Raw genomic sequence first — 16,030 nt, 5'->3', positions numbered from 1 at the left:
TATAAATCCTTTAATTTATAAATAACTAGTGGTCCGCCCCGGCTTCGCCCGTGGTACATATTTCGCAATAAAAAGTGGTTTTTTAGTGAATATTAAGCTTTCCGTGCGATTAGAGCTTTTTATGAAAATTAAGCTCTCCGTGTGATTAGAGCTTTTTATGAAAATTAAGCTTTCCGTGCGATTAGAGCTTTTTATGAAAATTAAGCTCTCCGTGTGATTAGAGCTTCTTGTGAAAATTAAGCTCTCCGTGCGATAAAAGCCTTTAATGAAAATTAAGCTCTGCGTGCGATTAGAGATTTTTGTGAAAATTAAGCTTTCCGTTCGATTAGAGCTTTTAATGAAAATTAAGCTCTCCGTGCGATTAGAGCTTTTTGTGAAAATTAAGCTCTCCATGCGATTAGAGCTTTTTGTGAAAATTAAGCTCTCCATGCGATTAGAGCTTTTTGTGAAAATTAAGCTCTCCGTGCGATTAGAGCTTCTTGTGAAAATTAAGCTCTCCGTGCGATTAAAGCTTTTTGTGAAAATTAAGCTTTCCGTGCGATTAGAGCTTAATGAGCAAAATTAAGCTCTCCGTGCGATGAGAGTTTTTTGTGAAAATAAAGCTCCGTGCGATTAGAGTTTTTTTGTGAAAATTAAGCTTTCCGTGCGAATAGAGCTTTTTGTGAAAATTAAGCTCTCCATGGGATTAGAGCTCTTTGTGAAAATTAAGCTCTCCGTGCGATTAGAGCTTTTTGTGAAAATTAAGCTCTCCGTGCGATATGAGCTTTTTGTGAAAATTAAGCTCTGTGCGATTAGAGCCTTTAATGAAAATTAAGCTCTCCATGCGATTAGTTTTTAGTGAATATTAAGCTTTCTGTGCGATTAGAGCTTTTTATGAAAATTAAGCTCTCCGTGTGATTAGAGCTTCTTGTGAAAATTAAGCTCTCTGTGTGATTAGAGCTTCTGGTGAAAATTAAGCTTTCCGTGTGATTAGAGTTTTTTGTGAAAATTAAGCTCTCCATGCGATAAGATCTTTTTTGTGAAAATTAAGCTTTCCGTGCGAATAGAGCTTTTTGTGAATATAAAGCTTTCCGTGCGATTAGAGCTTTTTATGAAAATTAAGCTCTCCATGCGATTAGAGCTTTTTTGTGAAAATTAAGCTCTCCGTGCGATTAGAGCTTTTTGTGAAAATTAAGCTCTCCATGCGATTAGAGCTTTTTTGTGAAAATTTAGCTTTCCGTGCGATTAAAGCTTTTTGTGAAAATTAAGCTCTCCGTGCGATGAGAGTTTTTTGTGAAAATTTAGCTTTCCGTGCGATTAGAGCCTTTAATGAAAATTAAGCTCTCCATGCGATTATATGCGGTTATTAATTCGGCCGGTATATTTTTTTTTTTTTATGTATACGTACACCGATTACTCCAAGGTTTCTGAACCGATTTACGTGATTCTTTTTTGTTCGATGCGGGATGGTGTCGAATTGGTCCCACTCCCCCATAATTTTTTTTTCGGATAGGCCCAGTAGTTTTAATTTTATGAGCATTTTTGTCTGTACTCGATGACTAAGTTGATATGTAGCTTAAGTAACTTTGATTCACTTCCCGGTAACCGATTGAGCTGAAATTTTGTATACGTATGTAAATTTGATAGCGATGAAACATTATCATGACATGAAGCTGATTTGATGATGGAATCGGAAGGTGGCCATAGGAACTCAGTAATATATTGACTCAACTTTATCGAGTTTGGGCTCGTTTGATTCGTGTTGAAAAATACACTAAAAAGTATTAAATAAAAATAACTGCGTTAAAAACAACCGACTTCAAAAACGGAAAAGTAAGAAATAAAAAAGATTTGATATTATTAACTACTACATAATATTATTGTACATATTTCGCAATAAAAAGTGGCCTATGTCCTTTCTCGGGTATCAAAATATCTCTATACCAAATTTCATGCAAATTGGTTCAGTAGTTAAGGCGTGATTGAGTAACAGACAGACAGACAGAGTTACTTTCGCATTTATAATATTAGTATGGACTATACAACTTCGAATGTATTTTTGTAGATTTTATACCCAACGCCACTAAAGAAGTTTTCACTTCAAAAAGTTTTTAGATACATTTATGACGTACTGCGCTCCGCGGTTTCACCCACGTGGCTTAACGTGATGATATATAGGTAACCTTCGTCGATAAATGGGCTATCCAATACCGAAAGAATTTTTCAAATCGGACCAGTAGTTCTTGAGATAAGCGCGTTCAAACAAACAAACACACTCTTCAGCTTTATAATATAATATTAGTATAGATGTTGAGACTTATCATACAAAAGCCCTGAAAATAATGCTAAAAAGTTTATCAATTTAAGTTATATAAAAGCCCTGAAAAATAAGCTGAAATAGTTTTAAAGTTTATAAGTTTTAATTTAGCTTTTACATTTTAAATATATTATTTCGTAGTCAAATTGTGATGAGTTTTCAAGGGCCATCGATACGCCGATTGGTCACGACATTCGTGCTTAAACTGACGTCATTGGTCACCCCAACATTTCAATTTGTATTCTCAAAAATGCTCTGCTAATTTTAATGCATTTCTATAAAGTTTCACTTCATTTGGATATAAAATGGCCTGTTGCGTGATTTTTTGTAGTTAAATTTAAATGTGGAGGTAACAATTGAAAGTTGTAATTAGAATGATTTATGTCAAGATAATTTCGGCAAGATTTTTGTTGAATAAATCCTTTGACGAATTGAATACTGACATATTTAATGAAAACGATTCCATTTCCAGTAATTAAAATACATAATTGTTTTCGTAATCTTGAGTGTTCAAATTCAAACTACCAAACAAATTATGTAAATTTTTACTAGATAGTGTTTACGAATATACATTCTTATAAACTAGGACCGATTTGTAATCTAGAGTAGATCTACTCTCACTATTAATAGTTAATACATTGCTTTACTCAAATAAATTCACTAACTATACGGCAATTGTCATCTTAAAAACAGTTAATAGTGAATTGAAATAAAATATAGAGGTACATACTACGTAGGATTACTTGCGAGTCACAAAAGCTTCCGTGACGTCACGCGATGTTAAGCTTCTGTAAGGACTAGCTTTTCCGTTGACTGCACTTGCGGATTAACTTTATTTGTTAGAAGGTTTTGGCTATAGTTCGAAAAAATTTAAGATCTGAAAAAGACTTCATTTTAAATAAAATACAGATATCTGTTAGACTGCAATATGTTAGTACTACACACACCGAGAAAGTACGGGCATTAAAGTTTCATCAAAATCAGTACAGCAGTTTACGATATACACTATCATCACCACGTACCAATTTAACCAACAATCGTATCGTTAAATTATCGTTCAGGAATCACAAAACAAACAGCTTGGCGACTTCCTGATACGACATTTGATACAACTACATGAAGCATATCGGCTGGATCGTAAAAACCGAATGATGACTTTCAGAGAACTGAAATAAAGGCGGGACTGTAGCCATAAATCAAACGAACGTCAAACAATAAGATGCACGTGGAAGTCATAGGTGGTAGCGATTAGCGGAGCGAGTTAATATTGGAACAAAATACAGTGCTATAACCATAAGGCGGGTTGTTTACACAGTTTGGGATTCATTAGTGACCAGTATAGGTAGTGTACTTAAATTTTTAAATGAAAATTTAAAGACCTTACAAGGACGTTTTAACAATGCGATATTTTTTCCATGTTCTGAACAATTTCAGAACGTCGAACGTTATACATATAAGATAAAATGTCATCATATTTTGGGCTACAAACTCCTCTACCATAATATAATGTAAATCGTAAAATGTAAGTATTACATAAATGACTATATAGAGGTAAGCAGACTTCAATATTATTTATAGACACAGTACTACCACAATATTCTTTTCCGCTATACGCCCATAACTTGACCTCCATTTTCTTTCACGTCCAAGTTACGTGCAGACGCAGTGCGTGTCGCGTGTCACAGTATGTTATACGAAATACGAATACCTCAACCACATTACCCTAAACCTCTCCATCGTGAGTTTCTGCACCATTTTGTTTTATACCCCAAATTGGGGTACCATTTCACATCTTACCGCCATCTGTGAGATTTTCCTTGAAATGTAAAAATATTTTTTCTTTTATTTCATGAAAATACGATGTGTCTAAATGAAAAAGATGGATGGAAATGTGAAAGCTTGGAATTTTTGTATGTTTATGAAAAATGGTATGTTTATTATTTTTTACAGAATTGAAAACGTTAGGTACCTATTCAGTGGAATTTTAACAATTAGCAATGCACAATATCTAAAATCCTAATTTATAAACATTATTTAGATTAGAATTGCGACCTTATACCTATTTTACGAATAAACACAAATTATTATTTATTAAAAATCGATGTAATTTCATTAGATTCAGATATCAGAATGATAACACACATAAAAATATACCTAGGTAAAGGAATTTCCTACGTCAATATTAATTGATATCTGATATACCTACGTAGTAATTAATTACCTACAATAATTTTGTTTTACTTGTCGAATCGTAGGCAGTTTAATTGATGAAAGCAACTATATAATATAGTGGATGTATAGGCACATAATAATTATTAATTGGTATTGATGATGCCGGAAAAGCGACTAATATTTTATATGTAATGTATAATCTTAACCATGTGTTTTTATAAATTTCTACTAGTACCACAGTATTACAATATCTTCTATAGGAAATAATATTGTAATACTGTGCTAGTACCACAGTATTACAATATCTATAAGTATTACAATATCTATAATATTGTATTACTGTGCTAGTTTTTTTTTTTTTTTTTTTTTTTTTTAAAAAAGGCACCCGCCATCACAGGGTGTTCGCGCCACCTCTGGAATATTGTCCAGAGACGTTATTTTCATTTTTTTTTTTTATTATATATTATTATTTACAATCACAATTTATATCCACATAATAAATTAAAAATAGAATTATTACAAAATAAAAATATTACAAATACAAAATTAAATATTAAAATACTGGTAAATAAAATAAATAAAATAAATTCTACAACAATTGAAACTATCCCTAATATCACAGAATCACATCACACCCCATTATTTCGCTTATTGACTACTTCTACAATATATTTACAATATTTAAAGAAAGTATCCCTAAACTTATCCCCCAGGGCGGAAGGTAGATTCTCACCCGTCATCGCCATGCCTAATTTTTGTTCAATAGCATATCTATTGCTTGCAAAAATAGGGCACTCGAGTAACAGGTGAGGAACCGTCTTTGTCTCGATCGCACCTTCCCATACAGAAAGGGCGGCTCCGACTCGACCCTCAATCTTGCTGCCGTCCGTATAGATCCTATGGGCGTGGCTGTCAACCACGTCGGCATAGGTGCCCTCATCTACCAAGACGAACCCCAGCTCTACCTGCTCTGCCGGATGTGGGTCCTCAATCGCGGGTGCCATTCGTTCCACCTCCCTGTCCCTCATCACCGCCGGGTGCGACACGCCCCTCTTGATCTCATAGAGCCTCGAAGCTTCGAGTATTCTGAGATCAAGAGGGAGTATCCCAGCCAACAGCAACGCAGAGTTCAGAGAGACAGTCCGATATGCTTTGCAGATCTTCTGGGCAAAACCTCGTTGAACGGTGTTGAGCCTCTTTCGGACCCCCATCCTTTCCGCTGTGGGCGCCCACGCTGCTGATGCATACAAGATAGTCGGTTCTATAACGGCGATATATATGGTCTTAACTACTTGGGGGTTAAGCCCCCAACTTACTCTGGCTGCTCTCGCTAACAGCTTGTAGCGGGCGATTGCCTTCTTACAAACGCTCCCGACATGGTCGTTGAATGTCAGGCCGCCATCAATAATTAGGCCCAGTATCTTAATATTATCGTAATATTTGATGTCCACACTCCCCATTGTAAGTCGTGGCTTGTCATATTTTAGTTTTCGTGTCGAGAGCAGGGCACATGTCTTGTGTGGCGCGAATTTCAGCTTGTTTCTGACACCCCATTCGTCAATTTTTGCTAATATGCGGTTTGCCTTGACCTCTACTTCTAAACCCGTATCTCCATCGAACACTAACACTATGTCGTCGGCAAACGCCTGACAGAACACTTCCATCTCCTCTAACATCCACAGCAGGGGATCCAGCAAGAGGTCCCACAGGAGTGGTCCACCTATGGACCCCTGTACGCACCCCTTGTTGGTCTCCCTACTTACTTCCACACCTGCATACCTTACGTTCACTCCCCTTTCACTCAGGTAGCTGCTAATCACCCGCCTCATGTTCACCGGACACCCAACTTCGGCCAACCGCACCTTTATGGCTGGCCACCAGGCGCTGTCGAAAGCTCCCTCTATGTCCAGCGAAACCACAACAGAAACCTTCTTCTCCTCCCTCTTATCTCTGATATGGTTCACTAGTCTATAGAGGGCGTCTTCGGTGCTCCTCTGTGGCATGAAACCATACTGGTGGGGGCTTATTTTGGGCAGCAAGTAGAACCTGAGTCGGGCGACCAACATCTTTTCGAAGATTTTGCCGAGAACAGGTAAGAGACCAATCGGTCGATAGGCTTTCGGTACCCGGTATGATTCCCTGCCCGGCTTTCTCAGGACCACCACAGTCGCCCACTTCCACTGTTTGGGGAAGTAGGCGACAGTGAGGCACCTGTTCAACAGCGCAAGGAACCACTCCGGGTTACAATCTACAGCGTGCTTGCAGATGTCGGCCGTGAGGCCATCCGCCCCGGGGGCCTTCTTGGGATTGAAGGACCTAACGGCTCCCTTCAACTCCTCCATGATGAAAGGAGGATCGTCCGGACCCATCGGCGGTTCGGTGTCCAAAGACTCCGCCCGCCGGCGCGTCAGACGATGTTCCTCACTTTCACCACTCTCCAAGTCCATGGGGTAGAAAGTCTCCGCCAACAGTTCTGCAGAGCTTCGGGCGTCGAGGGTTTCACCGCCCCTCGTAAGAGACAGATCCTCCTCTCTCCTAGTGGCTCTGTTCAGCACTCTGTAGATGCCCTCCCAGACCCCCTCTCTATCCTGTTTCCGGCAAAACTCCTTCCAGCTCTCGCATTGCGCATCTTTCACAGCCTTTTCATACTTCTCCTTTTGTTCAAGATACAATCCAACAACGCGGTTTCTGCGAACAAGTGCTGCGTTTCGGATCCTGCGTCTCCTCGTGGCAACTTCCTTTTTCATCTGCGCGAGTACCCTCTGGAACGTAGTAAAAATTCATGAAACATTACTCATATTTCACATTGGCAAAATGATAAAACATAACTTGTTATTACGGTCATTTTCTGGGAATTATTTCGTACAATATTATAATAAAACTGCTCAGAGACTTATATCTTACATCAACGTAGCAAATACCAATCACACCAAAGAACACTATAATTTATTATGCATGCAATTTATTATGCATTGTATTTTTGTAGTAAATAGATACTTACGATGTACTTACTTATAATTTTCTCGAGAAGAATCAGAAAGTACAAGTTTCAGGCGAAATTACCTACTGCAGTCTGCATTATTTTCAGCAATTCTACATCTAAAACTAAACAATTTCAATTAAAACTACATTTTTACGAAACATCGTTAAACAACATAAGTGGCCCATTAGTTACGTTAAAAGTAACCTCAATTATTGTTTAGTACCACACATTCAAAATACAATGAAAGTTCTTAAAGCGCTTTACAATTATATAATACAGCGAAGCTCGTCTAGCGTGTGCGCGCTGCAGTAGCTGAAAGCGGCGAAATGGATCGATGTTGGATTGCGCGCGCATTCGATGACGTCACTGTCGCCCGGCAGACCAGCTAAACTAAAGCTTCGGCAAATACAATAATTTATAATATTTGCTCATACATCATGTAGATATGCTTCATCATAATATAAATCATGTTTTGTTTTAGTTTTTATTTCAGTATGGCAACTACATTTTGAATCTGATGTTGTTGTTTCCACGTTCGAAATTCAAACTTCAGCATTGCACAGATAAGCGATTACCTTTCAAAAAATTGTGTCATAAATTTATATAACTTGAATTTACGAAAAATTTACGTAGTTTACATTTATTTGTAAAGAATAATTACGCGTGTCTCAATCTTGTTTATTGTTTAATTAGGCCTATCTGGGCGGAAGTAATTGTCATCCGCCCGCCCTGTCTTTGCTTGGATTGATTAAATCAACAACTAATAATATAATAATTTTATCAAATTGACAAAAATAAACCGGAGGGGAGAATTATTTAAAAGTAAATAGGTAGGTATACATATATGTAGATAGTAGATAGGTACATGTTATATATATATTTCGAGTTTTTTAAGTTTTTAATCTGAAAATTTATATTTTCTCATAATAAGTTAATTTTATCCCATAGATAGTCCTTAAAATCTTAGAAAAATACAAAAAAGCAATTTTAAAAAGACTACTCCAAATGATTGTCAATAATGATTCATCGGTACTTACTTATACATTTAATTTCCTAGTAGGTACTACCTGTAACTACTATAAAATATTTTTAACAAATATTTATTGCTAAAAATACATATTTACCCGTACAGATTATATTTATTATTTACGCAAGACGTCAATCGTTCTTTGATTTATAATCTATTTGCGTAATGTTGATAAAATGGAAGATTGAATTAAAGATAATTTTATTTGATGCAGATTAAAGCAAAAAGATACATTATTTTTAGTAGGTACTAGCGGTCCGCCCCGGCTTCGCCCGTGGTACACGTTTACGTTTTCTCTACATAAGAACCATCCTCGTACTTCAAGGAATATAATAAAAAAAGAATTATCGAAATCGGTTCAGCCGTTCTCGAGTTATGCGCTTACCAACACATTTTTCGATTCATTTTTATATATAAGACTAGCGGTCCGCCCCGGCTTCGCCCGTGGTACATATTTACGTTTTCTCTACATAAAAACCATCCTCGTACTTCAAGGAATATATTAAAAAAAGAATTATCGAAATCGGTTCAGCCGTTCTCGAGTTATGCGCTTACCAACACATTTTGCGATTCATTTTTATATATAAGACTAGCGGTCCGCCCCGGCTTCGCCCGTGGTACATATTTACGTTTTCTCTACATAAAAACTATCCTCGTACTTCAAGGAATATAATAAAAAAAGAATTATCGAAATCGGTTCAGCCGTTCTCGAGTTATGCGCTTACCAACACATTTTGCGATTCATTTTTATATATAAGATTTTAGCGCTATAAAGAGGTATTGTTATGATTTCATGATATTATATGCACGTATGCGTTTTATGCTAGTTGCAGGCTTATTATCATAACAGTCGGGAATTCATAAGCTTATGGCTTCTTATTTATAAAAGTATAGTTTCACCTAATATAATAAAATCATGGAAACGAACAGATACAATTTTCTATTTTATTTTATTCGAAAACTAACACTTATTCTATTTCCATCTTTTTTTATTAAAATAGTACGTAAGTATCTTAAACTTACGTATATTTGTATATTGTACATATTTACGTTTTCTCTACATAAAAACCATCCTCGTACTTCAAGGAATATAATAAAAAAAGAATTATCGAAATCGGTTCAGCCGTTCTCGAGTTATGCGCTTACCAACACATTTTGCGATTCATTTTTATATATAAGACTAGCGGTCCGCCCCGGCTTCGCCCGTGGTACATATTTACGTTTTCTCTACATAAGAACCATCCTCGTACTTCAAGGAATATAATAAAAAAAGAATTATCGAAATCGGTTCAGCCGTTCTCGAGTTATGCGCTTACCAACACATTTTGCGATTCATTTTTATATATAAGAAGAAGATTATTTTATTTCACCGCGAAAGCACTTGAAATTATTATCTTTAAATAAATTTTTAGTGTTATACAATTTCAATTTAGAGCGATGAACGATTTAATTTCAAAGTTTAAAATACAATATTGATCAGTTTATTCTTCGAGAAAAATTACATTGTTGTTAAGTCAGTCGGTTATATTCGAGTTAATTTTACAACACATTAAAAGCATTAGTTTAGTCATACAGAAAGAATTACAGGTGATTCATCTTCAATGTTAGTAAACCGCAGGTATTCTTAGCAGGAAATCTGCGTTCGCGTACTATTCAACCATTACGCTATCAATAATGTAATTTATTTTGCTGTCATGCAACACCGTTAGATTTATAGTCTGTGGACTGTATGGAATGTGTTGACAGCTACGTCTGTACTCTATGACTTTTATTTTATTATTTTTTTTAACCTTCAGGATATATTACTTAGTGAGCTAGGGAATAGTTATCAGAAAAATATAATAAGAAAAACTAAACTTAATAATGTAGTTCAGTTTCACTTTAATATTTTAAAAGCTTTATATTAAATACCTGCCTTGTCATGTTTGACTATGAACCCTTCCTTCCCACATCAAAATACATACCTACTTATATAAGAAGAAACAAACCCATTTACACGATTTTAGCTTATAAATTTCCATTATCTGTAGTTTTGTCCAGCGTCAAGGTCCAGCCGACGTCCTCATATTCTGATCTATAGTCCCAACTTATCCCTGACATGACCTATTTATTGAGGTCTATAGACAATCTAGACTTCTTACTTCCATCAGCGGCGGAAGCCTGGGCCAGTGCCAGCCTCGTTGGAGGCAAGCCAACTGGGGGGTGGTGAATTGCTATTTTTTAACTTTACCCCAATTCACTATACGCTCGTATTTACGAGAATTTCAATGAAGTTCTTTTTTTATATATAGAAATAGCCAGGCATTTGACTGCACCATTACCTGATGGTAAGTAGTGATGCAGTCTATGAAGGGGCATGCCTGCCTAGGGCCTAGATAGAGCCTATTCATGAGCAGAATTATAAATTCTCCAGATTTTAAACACACGCAATATAGCTGTTTTTATAATTAAAACAAAAAGAGATTGTTCTTTTATGTGACAGGGAGGCAAATTAGCGCAGTAAGCTACGATCGCGGCCCAAAACCATCAACAATAATTAAATGTGGATGTTGCCCGTTTAAGGGTATACGGGATTAGGGGAATGCAGGATGGAGAGATTGGTTTCTATTTTGGAAACGCGTTGGGTAAATGCTATGTCTAATTTTGGCTGGAAAGTTATTGTGGAATAAATTGGGGATGAATTAATTTAAGAGAACTGAAAAGTGTCGCATAAGGAATAATGAGTTTCAATGTGGGTTAAGATGAGATGATGAAGATGTTACATTTATTATATTACAATGTAGGTAGGTGATATAGGTAATAAGTACGTAATACGTAAGTAATGTGTAAGGTTGTGTATGAAGAAAACTAAGGTAGAAATAAAGACACCATGGGGTACCTAACTACCTACCCAATAATCTCTTCTGAATGGTAATTTTAAAACTCTGTTTTTCTTTGAAAATTAATCAATAGAATAGTTATTTCCGATAATACTTAAGTCGTGCGTAAGTGAATGTAGCTAATCTGACGATTTCTGATACTTTATTTATCTTTATCAATAACTAGCGGTCCGCCCCGGCTTCGCCCGTGGTACATAATATTTACGTTTTCTCTACATAAAAACCATCCTCGTACTTCAAGGAATATAATAAAAAAAGAATGATCGAAATCGGTTCAGCCGTTCTCGAGTTATGCGCTTACCAACACATTTTGCGATTCATTTTTATATATAAGATAAAGGATTGCGTCAAAAATGACGTGCGTCAGAATGCTTTATCGGGATTACTGCAATAATCAGACCATTATTATTTACTTGTTTATTCACTATGTAATATATCCTGAATCGTTTCGGTATCTGTGCACTTGAATATCATGCGATGATAGTATTTACCTGTTATAAAACTGCAGAACATGTACAAGGGGCTTTACGGCTCTGATAACTGATAACGATACTGCTTTTTTTCCAAGATCAGAAATAAAACAACGCATATTTATTTATTTATAATTATTTTCCGGACAACATAATTTGCTGAATTATCATCACATAATATTATTAAGAAAATTACGAAGAATGTATGCAGCAAAACATTCTAGCTCAACACACACACACATACTAGGTTAAGTACGCTCCATTAAAACCTACAATAAATTTAAATAAATTAAAAGACAAAGAGAGAAGATTTATAAATATAAAAACTTTTGTAAAAGCAATGTTTTTCTTGTTTTTGTAAGTCCTTTGTAACACCGTATACCTAAAAATTGCACTGTTAGGTACTAATTATTATGATATGATGTTCACTTATTTAAACACAAATAATGATAAATGTGTGCATTATGTCACGTAATGGTTTTTTGTTGGGGAGATAAGGATATGCTAAGGTTAAAAATAACTAAACAATTCATAATCAGATTTTTTATGATGCAGTTTTCGGTGGTAGGTATAGTTAACAGTAATACAGTTGGAACAGTGGAACTGTGATACAATTTATTAAATATGATATATCATAATATTATGTATATTTATTATAATTAATTTAAAGAAAACTTAATAAGTACGTCTTATTATTTGATAAATACTCACCAGACCCTTTGTTATTATCCGATATACAATTAATTCTGTTGCAAAACGAAATCAAGGGAGAAAAAAATACATTTCGTTTGATACGATTTAAATATACACTAATCAACATAAATAAATAATTCCTGGATATGTAACCCACGTCTACGCAAACTATGTAGGTACCTACCTAGTACCCACATCGGCTCAATCAATTACCATAATATAGCCTTATAGGTAGGTATACGTCATTATGTATTTTTATTTATCTGCGTTCAACTCGGGCGTAGCTGAAAAAGAAAAATCAAACAATATTAAATTAAATTTTTTCAAGAATTATTTTGAATTTTTATAATGTTTAATATTTACATTAATTTGTTTCCTAAATTCACTTGACACACTTACCTCAATTTCATTTTGTTACTAAATATTATTATCTAGTCTATTCCATATAACTATATAATTATTAATAAAACAGAATGAAAAGTCAAAATTCCATTATAGCCACCACGTGTAACCACAATTAAATATAAAATACTAACTGCCGATATTAATTGTTCTGTTTATTCGCAGAACATAAATCCGGACCAATGCCGTCTAATTTTGTTTCCTTCGACACAATGCTGAAAAAAAAATTAGACATGCGTGTTTAGTCTGTATTGTTTCCCGCCTATTTTCGGATTTGTCGACCTGCGCGTAAATGGACGGGGACAGATAAAATTGATTGATGTTGTGTGAAACTTTGTTATTTCTTTTCGCCTAGAACAATAAATAAGAAATATATCCTAGAGAAAAGTGAAGGTACGATATAAATATTTAGTGTTACAATTAAATACTAAATTATTTCCAATCCATTCTAAAGGGCCACGCCGACTACAATATAAATTATAAATGCATGTTTTAATTTTTTAAGTTGCCAAGAACATTACTATAATAGGATTAATATTAAAAACGTATGAAAATACAGAATGAAAAAATAACATAAGTAGCATTTTATATTTTAATGTAAAAAAATATTTGGCCTACCTATTCGAATCTGAATTTGAATTTAGAATATGAGTCGAAAAACATTTGAATTATTATTCTATCATTCATAGGTAATTTGGAACATGGAGAAGAATAAAAACATTTTTTCGTGATAACAAAACTTGAAAGAAAATAACAGCTGATACGCAAGTGAAGTCGAGAAAATTATATTACGCTTGCTTTAAATTATGGCCTTTTGTACAGGTAAGTATGTACTAATGATAGAAAATGGTAAAAAAAAAGTTTATGCGTGAAAACCATACATACATACATACAAACCTTTCCTCTTTATAATATTAGTATAGATTTCATTAAAAACTGTTTATTTCAGTTATTATACAAATTTTAAATCACATCACCATGTTTGAGAATTATCAATATCACAAAGCAGTCGCTTTTTTATTACCGTTAATTGATAAAAAGCCAAAATAAATACAGTATATTTCTCTGTAAACATTGTTCTATTAGTAAAACTAAGAATAATATAAACACAAAAGCGTAATCTTTAAAAATATTGAACAATGATTTCCAACTTGAAATTAAAGTTTCGTATCAAAACCGTGTCGATTTAGTTTTGTACGTCCGCGTCTGTAACAAGCGGGCTGCAGGAATTTGCATACTTACGTGAAATTTGCAATTCAATTCGAATCTATCCTTATAGTTATCACAAAATACACTGCGTTTTAATGAATCGCAACTTTTTGTGGGATATTCATTTGAGATGTAATAAGAGGAGTTTGCAATAATGCTCGCTAGATGGCGTTGCCGGTACTGATTTATGATAATTTGAAAAAACATTTTCTCTGGTGCAAATCTTTTCTTTTTATACGAATGATATTGGATGTGCTCGTAACTAGTAGGATACATATTTTAATAGAAACGTTTTTAATACCTATATTTTATATTTTTTCTGTTAGCAATAATCTAGCAGTTGTTATAATTACTATCTACATCAAAGTGAAATCATTTTTTACCGCTGGTTAACTATGATTTATATGAACAATAATTATAAACATTAGATATAATTTTACCTATCAGCTTTAAGGAAATATTGTACTAGTTACAAATTGCTTTATTAAATTTTTAACTAATGTTTATTTTATTTATCTACGAAATTTATTTCGTCTGCGATCAATCGATCAAATAGTTTAATGATTTGAATATTTTTTTAGAAGATATTTTATACTTTGCTTGAAACTTAATACCTACGTCTATATTATGCACAATATGTTATAAATAATCTAAGTAGTCTGTGCACAACATGTTTAGGGCGCGTATACATTGAAGGCTCGTTAAGCTGCGTTTACACAAATATAAAATTGACTTCCACGTTAAAATGTATTCTTTGTTATAAATTCGTAGTCACAAATCAAATGTGACGTCAGCAGACAATGAAGTAATCGTTCACATTCACAGCTATTCCGGACGGACCTTTACGGCCCAGATGGTTGGCGCTAATAAACGATTTTAAACGTTTCGGGTTCGATTTCTTGCGTAAATACAAAAATAATTCGCATACGATACGAAGTTTCATTGTTTCTAAAATAAACTCGGATACTCGTACAGTTCTTATCAATTAGGTAGGTATTAAACTAAACACAAATTTTGAAGCCTTAATTATCTAAGAATATGATAATTTATGTGAATTTAATTTATATTTATCTAACACTTGGAATACGTGATTTTACTTTCGACTCTTATCTGATAAGCCAAATAGCCTATATGTTGCCTATAGGTACATGTATCGCTATAGTGTATACTTAATAGAACAAATAAATAAACGCCCAAAACAAATATAAACTATTGGCTATTTTTAAAGTTATTTGAAATAATTAATTACCTCGTGATAAATACTAATTACAATTGTACGCAAGTAAAGTCCAGGTATCCTTAATTTGATTGTTATTTATGATAAGCTTTGACGCAACTCGTTATCTCGTCCGCATATTATAGGGCTGTCACAAAATATTTTTAATATATCATAATTTTGATATTATTAAAACCATTTTTAAAATACAAAATTGTTAGATATAAGATAATATGTATAAGATATAAGAAAGTTATTATTTATTGAAATAACTATTCATCGAATAACTACTATAGAATCGTGGTAGATAGAGGTAATTATTACATTTCTTTTTGGGTTAGTGATAGGGGAACGTTCTTAATTACATCATTAAGTCCCAACAGTGTGTAATCAATTGCTTCCCCCATATACATTATTCGACTAGCAAGCTACACGCAATAATTTATCTAAAAGTCAGGAAAATGCGCTGTTACAACAGACTATAATACACTGAATTAAACATATGGCTTAATATTTTGTTGGACATTTAAAAATTTATCCAATTTCACCCAAAACTGAATTATTCAATGACCCCATTTCAACACTGAATGTCATAAATTTATAGGACCATAAAAGTTAATACCCCATTAAATTTTCATTAACTTTAAATAAATAATAGGTGATCTCCCATATATGTATAGACT

General features: G+C 34.1%; 1 protein-coding gene across 2 annotated transcripts in view; it reads left to right on the top strand.

The window, feature by feature from the left end:
• Positions 1-16,030, top strand: part of PMCA (plasma membrane calcium-transporting ATPase 3) — a 126,064-nt gene that overhangs the window by 15,734 nt on the left and 94,300 nt on the right. The gene's annotated exons all lie outside the window — the stretch shown is intronic.

Source organism: Colias eurytheme, chromosome 24 (genome assembly GCF_061535395.1).
Source record: "Colias eurytheme isolate Ceu_HAF_F1 chromosome 24, ilColEury1 Martin Lab GWU primary, whole genome shotgun sequence".
NCBI classification, from domain to species: Eukaryota; Metazoa; Arthropoda; class Insecta; order Lepidoptera; family Pieridae; genus Colias; species Colias eurytheme.
This window is presented reverse-complemented; position numbering and strand designations above follow the sequence as displayed.